Source organism: Gossypium raimondii, chromosome 10 (genome assembly GCF_025698545.1).
Source record: "Gossypium raimondii isolate GPD5lz chromosome 10, ASM2569854v1, whole genome shotgun sequence".
Lineage (NCBI taxonomy): Eukaryota > Viridiplantae > Streptophyta > Magnoliopsida > Malvales > Malvaceae > Gossypium > Gossypium raimondii.
Window position 1 is genome coordinate 59801509 of NC_068574.1, and position 8454 is coordinate 59809962.

The 8454-nt window shown below is 32.0% G+C and overlaps 1 non-coding gene across 1 annotated transcript; it reads right to left on the reverse strand.

The window, feature by feature from the left end:
- Positions 1-4902: 4902 nt before the first annotated feature.
- On the reverse strand, positions 4903-6785 carry LOC105775907 (hypothetical protein). The gene is made up of 4 exons (XR_008190196.1): positions 6307-6785; positions 5839-6197; positions 5385-5584; positions 4903-5268 (listed from the first exon to the last, which is right to left on the reverse strand). It is a non-coding gene; the product is annotated as a hypothetical protein (transcript).
- Positions 6786-8454: the final 1669 nt, after the last annotated feature.

Sequence of the window (8454 nt, forward strand, 5' to 3'; positions counted from 1 at the left end):
AAGTTGAGTTTAGGGTTAATGGAAACCCTACTCAAACACTAAAAATGAAAGAATAAGAGTCGATCCACCTGAAGAAGTGCTTAATGCTAAGGCTAACGAAAACCCGAATATAGCATATTAACCTATGGCTCAAACAATCCGGCTAATGGTGAAGCTCTTGTAGAACAACCGTCGTTGTACATTGCGTATCCTACTATGGATACTGATTTTGAACTGAATTTAGGATTAGTCCAGTTACTACCGACTTTTTGTAGGTTGCAAAATTAAAATCCCCACAAACATCTAAAAGAGTTTCATATGGGTTGTTTTAGTATGAAACCTCAGGGCGTAACTGAGGATCAAATCAAATTACGTGCTTTCCTTTTTTCCTTAGCAGATTCTGCTAGGGAATGGTTGTTTTATCTACCTCTTGGGATCTACTACAACTTGGACTGATCTTTCCCGTTTGTTTCTCAATAGGTTCTTTCCAGCATCGCGTGCGGCTGAATTAAAAAGGGAGATCGTTGGGATAAGGCAAAAAGATGTGGAGTCTCTTTACGACTATTGGGAGCAATTTAAGAAATTGTGTGCAAGTTGCCCATAACATGGGATAACAGAACAGTCTCTGCTCCAATACTTCTATGAGGGCTTAAAGCTTATAGAGATGAATATGGTAGATACGACCAATGTAGGGGCATTTGTCAATATAAATCCCCAACAAGCAATGGGCTTGATATCCACGATGGTTGCAAAATTTAGCAATTTCGAACCAATCCTGAACCCACTAGAAGGGTTCACCAACTAAGTAATTCAACCTTATCTTCTAAGGTTGATAGACTTACTAATATTTTGAAATCTCTTGTTGTAGAAAAAGCAAGACCAACCCGACTATACGAAATTTGTACAACACTTGAACATACAACTGATGCATACCTTAGTTTGTATGATGATACTATGGCCCATTTAGATGTTGTGGGAAACTTTTTGGGCCACCACAAAGGCGATATGACCCCTACGCTAATACCTATAACCCAAGATGGAAATACCATCCTAACTTGAGTAATGGAGCCAACCCACGGTATAACCAGCCATACAAAATCGGTTTCCATAAAAGTCGCAAGATTCAGGTACTTATCTAGAAATCATGGTCAATAAATTAGTAACTAATATGCTTGATTTTCAATAGAAAACTAAGGCATCTATAAGAGAGTTAACCACATCAATTGAGAAAATGAATTCACAAGGGAAGCTGCCATCACAAACGGAACCTAACTAAGACAAAACGCAAATGCAGTGATGTTGCAAAGTGGAAGAGAACTAAAACCAATTCCTGGCAGAAATCTTAGCCAAGATTTTGCCCAAGAAAAGCGAGAATGATGAACAGGCTCGAACGAAACCTCCATTGCATAAAATTCAACCTTCATTTCTAGGATGGTTGAACCAACATCGGAAAGGTAAAGATGACAAAGAGATTCTTGAAACATTCAAAATGTCGAGATCAACATACCACTACTGGATGCCATCAAACCAATTCCGTGATATGCCAAGTTCCTTAAAGAGCTCTGCACCAACAAGCGAAAATTAACTGGTAATGAAAATGTAAGTGTTGGTGAGAATGTATCCGTGGTGTTACAGCGGAAGATGCCAGCAAAATGCAAAGATAAGGGCATGTTCGTAATACCATGCAAAATAGGCCACTTAGGAATCAAAAAAGTCATGTATGATTTAGGAGCTTCCGTAAATGTAATGCATTTTTCCATTTATGAATCACTTAACGCAGGTTTTTTGATGAAAACAGGTGTTATCATTCAGTTGGCAGACAGGTCTATTGTACATCCCGAAGGAGTCCTTAAGGATGTATTAGTGAAAGTCAACGGGCTTATTTTTCCTACAGACTTTTATGTAGTGAAAATGGAAGAGGATAACACTCCTGGATCTTCGAAAATCTTGTTGGGCAGGCCTTTCCTTAGTACTGTTAGCACTAAAACCCTTCCTTAGCACGATAGAATTTGACGGAGAGATCGTGAAGTTTAACATTTACGACGCTATTAGTCACCCAAGTAAAATCTTGAACGTAAATCGTGTCGACATAATTGACTCATTAGTAGAAGAAACTTTTGAGTTGTCTTATGAAGATAAACCTAAAATGATATTTGATGATTTTGAATCTGTTAATGAATTGTTGTCTCCGATGAACACTAAACTTCTACCTTCTATTGTGCAGGCACCAAATTTGGAATTAAAATAGCTTCCGAGCATATTAAATATGCATTTCTGGAGAAAGATAATACCTTATCGATAATAGTCTCAAATAGACTCTCTAAGCTCGAAAAGGAAAGTTTGATACATGTACTAAAAAACCATAAGGAGGCGATTGACTGGACCATTGCCGACTTAAAAGGGATAAACCCTTTGACATGCACATACAAGATTTACTTGGAGGAAAATACAAAACCAAAGCGAGGCGTAAATATGATTGAACCCAAATATGATGGATGTGGTAAAAAAAAAGAAATAATTAAGCTACTCGATGCTAACGTAATCTACCCCATTTCGGACAGCAGATGGGTAAGTCTGGTATAGGTCGTGCCCAAGAAAACATGCGTGACAATAAAGAAAATGCTGAAGGTGACTTGGTACCAACCCGGTGCAAAATGGGTGGTGTGTCTACATTGATTACAAGAAGTTGAATTCTTATACTAGAAAGACCATTTCCTTTTCCTTTTATAGATCAAATGCTTGAACGTTTAGCTGGTAAAACTCACTTTTGCTATCTTGATGGATACTCAAGTTTCTTCCAAATCCTAGTTGCACCAGAGGACCAAGAAAAGACCACTTTTACATGCCTATTCGACACATTTGCGTATAGAAGGATGCCATTCGAACTTTGCAACGCACCGACCACCTTCCAAAGATGCATGATAAGTATATTTTCTGAATATGTAGAAAATATTATCAAAGTTTTTATGGATGATTTTATTGTGCATGGGAACTATTTTGATGAATGCCTTAAAAAACCTTATGATAATTTTAAGTAGATGCATAGAATTTAATTTTGTCTTGAATTATGAAAAGTGTCATTTATGGCAGACAAAGGTTTAATTCTAGGATATATAGTTTCAGCTAAAGGGATTGAAGTCGATAAGGCCAAAACTTACATTATAAATTCTTTTCCATATCCTTCAACTGTAAGGGAAATCCGTTATTTCCTTGGCCATGCAGGGTTTTAAAGGAGCTTTATAAAGTACTTCTCAAAAGTAGCTGAACCACTATGCAAATTATTGCAAAAAGATAAGAAATTTGAGTTCGGCCCAAAATGCAAGGAGGCTTTTGACACACTCAAACAGAAGTTAGTTTCAGCTCTTATAGTCAAGCACAAAATTGGAACTATCCCTTTGAAATTATGTGTGATGCAAGCGAGCGTAGTGTGGGAGCCGTGTTGGGAAAAAAGATAATCAGAGAGCCTCATGTAATTTGTTATACCTCAAAAACCTTAGATGCTGCACAAAGCAACGCACCACCACAAAAAAAGAACTCTTAGCTATTGTATTTGCTAAAATTAGATTTTAGCAATTTATATTTTAGCTATTGTATGCTGCACAAACCTTAGATGATTTCAATTTAGATTTTAACTATTGAATTACATATTTTTATTAGTTCGCCTTTGACTAAAATTTCTCAACTCATTATTTTTTTTTTCAATTCATAAATCCAAAATTTCGCCTTTTCACTTAGTGGCTTATCATACCATCTGAAAAAGCCACAATCAACTATCTTATAGTTTGGACAACTAAATAACCTTCTCTCTATATTAGACCTTTTTCATGTGATGCAAATCAAACGTTTCATTTCACTATAGTAGGAACAACTCCCTCATAATCCCACGAAACTCACTAGACATTCCCACCATCGGGTTGAGAGTATGAAGATGAACTCATTTCGGTAGCCCTACATATTGAAAGAGCTATAATAACAATAATTTCAGACCATAAAACCAATATTAAAATAAATAACAACAACCCAAATATCTAGTGTTTAGGTTAAATTTTCAAAACAAATTATGAATACCAAAATCCAAATCCAAAACCCTTGAAACTCAAATCTTTTTCATACCCATTGAAAAATTCAAACTCTCAAAGAACAATGCACGGAAGAATAGTAACGGAACAATGATTGATAGCATCCAATCGAATGGAAGAGTTAGATAGAAAAGATGAAGAAAGGACGAAGAAATCAAACCTAGAAATGTGAAAATCTGTTAGGGATGAAGAAGGGAAAAGCTTCGATGGAAAACCATTTTATTTTGGGTTTAATTAATATTTTGATTTTCTAAATGTTTTCTTTCTTCTTCTTTTCTCTCTCTCTTTCTCTCTTTTACGGTTGGAAGTAAATGATTTTCCCGAATAGATTTTTATTTAAAATATAAATTGTCACATCATTAATATTACACGTGATATAGGTAGATGAGTTCGGTTAACCACACCACGGGTCATTGATGATCAACGCGATCAATGTCTGATTCTATTAATGAAAGGAGTTATATGATATCATTTTTTTATCAATAAAGATTCGATAGGATGAATATTTTTTAAGAGCTTAATTTATATTTTGTTTTTTAGTAAGGACTTTTGTTACTTTTTAAGCCAAAAAAATTAAAACAAATGTTTATATTAATATTTCTAAAGTAAATTTAAATAAAAATATTCATAAGTTGGCCAGCATCAATTTTTAGATTTGTCCCCAAGGCCGTTAGTATAGAATTCAAAGTTTTTAGTCTTTCACCCAAGTTTAATTTGGGCTAGCCCAATTGCCTATTTTATTATTTAAAAATAATTTCATATTAATATTCTAAAATTTAAAATAAGCTTAAATTAAAAATTTATTATTAAATAATAATAGAAAATTATTATTTATTACTAAATTTGCACCAAATCTAATAGATAATTGTATTTTAAAATGATGATTTACCATATTTAAGATGTTGCCCAAATATGTTGTAAACTCTTAACAAAGTCCCTCTTTCTATGAAAAATGACAGTCCCATGATCAACGTTTTGAACAATGATGAGTTTCAGTTGAGGGAATTTCATCTTCAAGTTGTTGCTGCAGTCTAATGGAACAGTCAGATCTTGATCACCATGGATGACCCAAACCTTTACTTTGGCATTAATCAAAATTCCCACATAATCATCCATAAACTTTGATCCTCCACATATCACATTGTGCATGCTATGCCATGCTGAATGATGGGTGTGCCTTGTTAAATCTACTACCATGAAGTTGAGTTCCCTGAAATTGAAGATACGAAATCGAAACATTTCGTATTGAAATTTAAATAAAATAATTGAAATAGACATTAAATATACATTTCTTACATATGGTATGAAAAGTGACTAAATTGTTACCTTGTTTGAGTGAATAGCTTGAAAATCCTCTCCCATGTGGTATGGTTCTTGCAAATAAGGAAGCAAAAAAATCTTCCCACATGTTCGTACCATGTCATAACTGATTTACCAAATGCTAGTGGTGGCCATAGTGTTTTTCTAGCAACTGTGTTGAGCGCCATTGAAGAACTTGTTTCATCATTTGAATCAGAAAAGTAAGGCTACATGTATAGAATGCAATAAATAAATAAGTAAAGAGAATAAGAAATAAGAAAAAGAGGTGAAATTTAATTTTTGGGTGCAACTAAAATTTGTGTAGTTAAAAAATATTTGGTTTTATGATTATATCAAATTCGTATTGATGACTTAATAGAGGTGAAATTTAATTTTAGCATTTACAATCTACCCATGAATCCAAAATTTCAACTCCAATTGAACAAAATTAATTGAAGTTAGAAGTTGATCATCTACTCACAGGTGCAACAAGAGTGACTGATTTGACAAACTTTGGGTACTTTGCAGCTAATGCCAAAGCAATATTGCAACCCATGGAATGTGCCACCAAATGGAAAGAGCTCAACTCATATGCAGAGATTACAGATTTGTGAATCATCTCCACATGATCATTTAAAGTATATAAACAATCATTTGGCTTTGGACTCTTCCCAAATCCCAGTAGATCAACTGCAAAATATCTGTAGATTTGATGGTTTAGAGGCTCAGATAGATACTTGAAAACTGACCGCGTCCAATATGAAGAAGAAGAAAGGAATCCATGTAAGAATATCACATTTTCAGTAGTTGCCTCTTCTCTTGGACCATCCTCACTGTTTACTGTCATGTAAAGATATAGGCATCAATAATACTTCGACTCAAAAAGAAAGACGAAGTTAGAAATTTTGTGAATGTTTGAAAAATTATGTAAACAGTTAAACAAGGTAACCTTGTGGAAACTCTTTAACAACGACATGAAGCTTCTGATTACTTTTCTTCATCCAAGAAACACAGGAATCACATCCACAATCTGACCACCTATTCACCACCTCTCCTCTATTTCCATCATCTCTTTTCTTTACAGCTTCACATATTTTCTCCCAAAACTAAGGAAACCCATTTCCCGGAAAACGTTTTTCCTCCAAAACAAGGTCTCTGACAATTCCTTCGTCTCCAACTTTTTCCCGCAATAACATGGAAAGGGTTTAGCTTCAAACAACTTATCGAGTAATTCGTATGCCACACAAAGAACAACATCAACAAAGTCGAAGAAAAGAAATACAAGAAAACTGATGGTATCAAGTAGGGCTTTCACCTTTTTCTCCATTTTTCTGGGAATTTTTCAAGCCAAAAAGAAGAAGAAGAGAGAAGTGGAGTACTCGACGATAAATCAAGGCAACTAAGCAAGGGTATTTAAAATTACTCAATGGTTGCTTACGAGGCTTATTCCAAATTCTTTGGTTACTACGTAGGAGGTATTATATTGTTAGATGAGTCAAATTTATTTATTTAGTTATGGCTTATACGTCAAAAAGTAGTTTAGAAAATGTAAAAAATTAATTAAAATTTTATATTAAATTTACATTCAGTTACGTAGTTGATAAAAACCATAATGGTTTCCGTTATTGATCATCTTGATTGTTAAAATAAATTGACAAATCAATCAAATGGTAGCACATAACATATTTTGGTTTAATTTAATATTTTCCCATAAAATTTTAAAAATCATAAAAATATAAAATAATTTAAATTTTAAAAATTTTAAAAATTAAATCGACAAAAAAATTATAAAAAATAAATATTGTAGAAATATAAAATTTCTAATAAATTATAAAATTAATAAAACATATTTAAAATATTTGAAATTTTATAAAAATTCTTAAAAGCTTATAAAAATTATAAAAAAATATTAAAGTTGATACAAATTTATAAAAATTATAAAAGAACATAAAAAATTGAACTAGACTGAATTAGTCGATCGGACAGGTTAGATCAAAATTAGAAAAGGTACAAATTCGGAGAATGCCATTAGATTGGTTGATCAAGGAACTGAGCAATTGAACTAATTTTTTTTATTTTTTAATGTTTTATTTAATTAAACTGGATGGATGGTTGAACTGGAAAATCGATACCCTGACTGGTTCGACCACTAGTCCAGTTCTGAAAACCTTGTTCTGAATATTTCATACTAGCATATGCTAATAGTTGGATGATAAAATTTTGGTTTCATAGTATCTAACTGTACTAAAAATACTTTATATCATACAATCCTTAGCAAACAATTTTCAGCTTTTCAGGGTCCAAACCATTGTACTGTACCTAAAAAATTAGAGATAAAATTTTAAAAAATAATTTATCAATAAAAAGGAGAGGGTCCGACAATTGTCTTTTTATTTGTGGAATATTGAGAACATTTTATTTAACATGAAAATGACTCTAACGATCTGATGACCATACCCATTATCCAACAGTTGATGTGATGTCGGTGTTTATTATGATTTTAGGGGTATAAATGATTTTTTTAATATTTTATATTTTATTATATTTTATTATAAGTTTCTATGATTTTTATAAATTTTTAAAGTTTATATCTATTTTAATATTCTTAAATATTTATATTTTTATGATTTTTTTATAAGTTTTAAAGAAATTTTATATGTTTTTATAAAATTTTAAATATTTTAAATATGTTTTATTAATTTTTATATTTTTATAATTTTTATAATTTTATAATATTTTTATTATTTATAAATTTTTAAGATTTTTATGGGAAAATATTATATTAAACCAAAAGTTGCAATGTGTCACCATCGAATTGGTCCGTCAATTTATTTTAACGGTCAATGTGGCCAACCATATATTTCGTTAATGGATTGGCTTAATTAATTATTTTAATTAACGATAGGGGTTCAATTGAGTGTAAATTTAATATAAGAGCTTCATTTTTTCAATTTCATAAAGTTGTTTTTGACGTATAAACTTTAGATATTTATATGATGGGAGATTTTAATTTGATTTGACATTTTTATACTATAATTCAATGTTTTTAGAATTAGGTCGATAATCATCATAATAAAATCGCTGATTTTCGATTCAA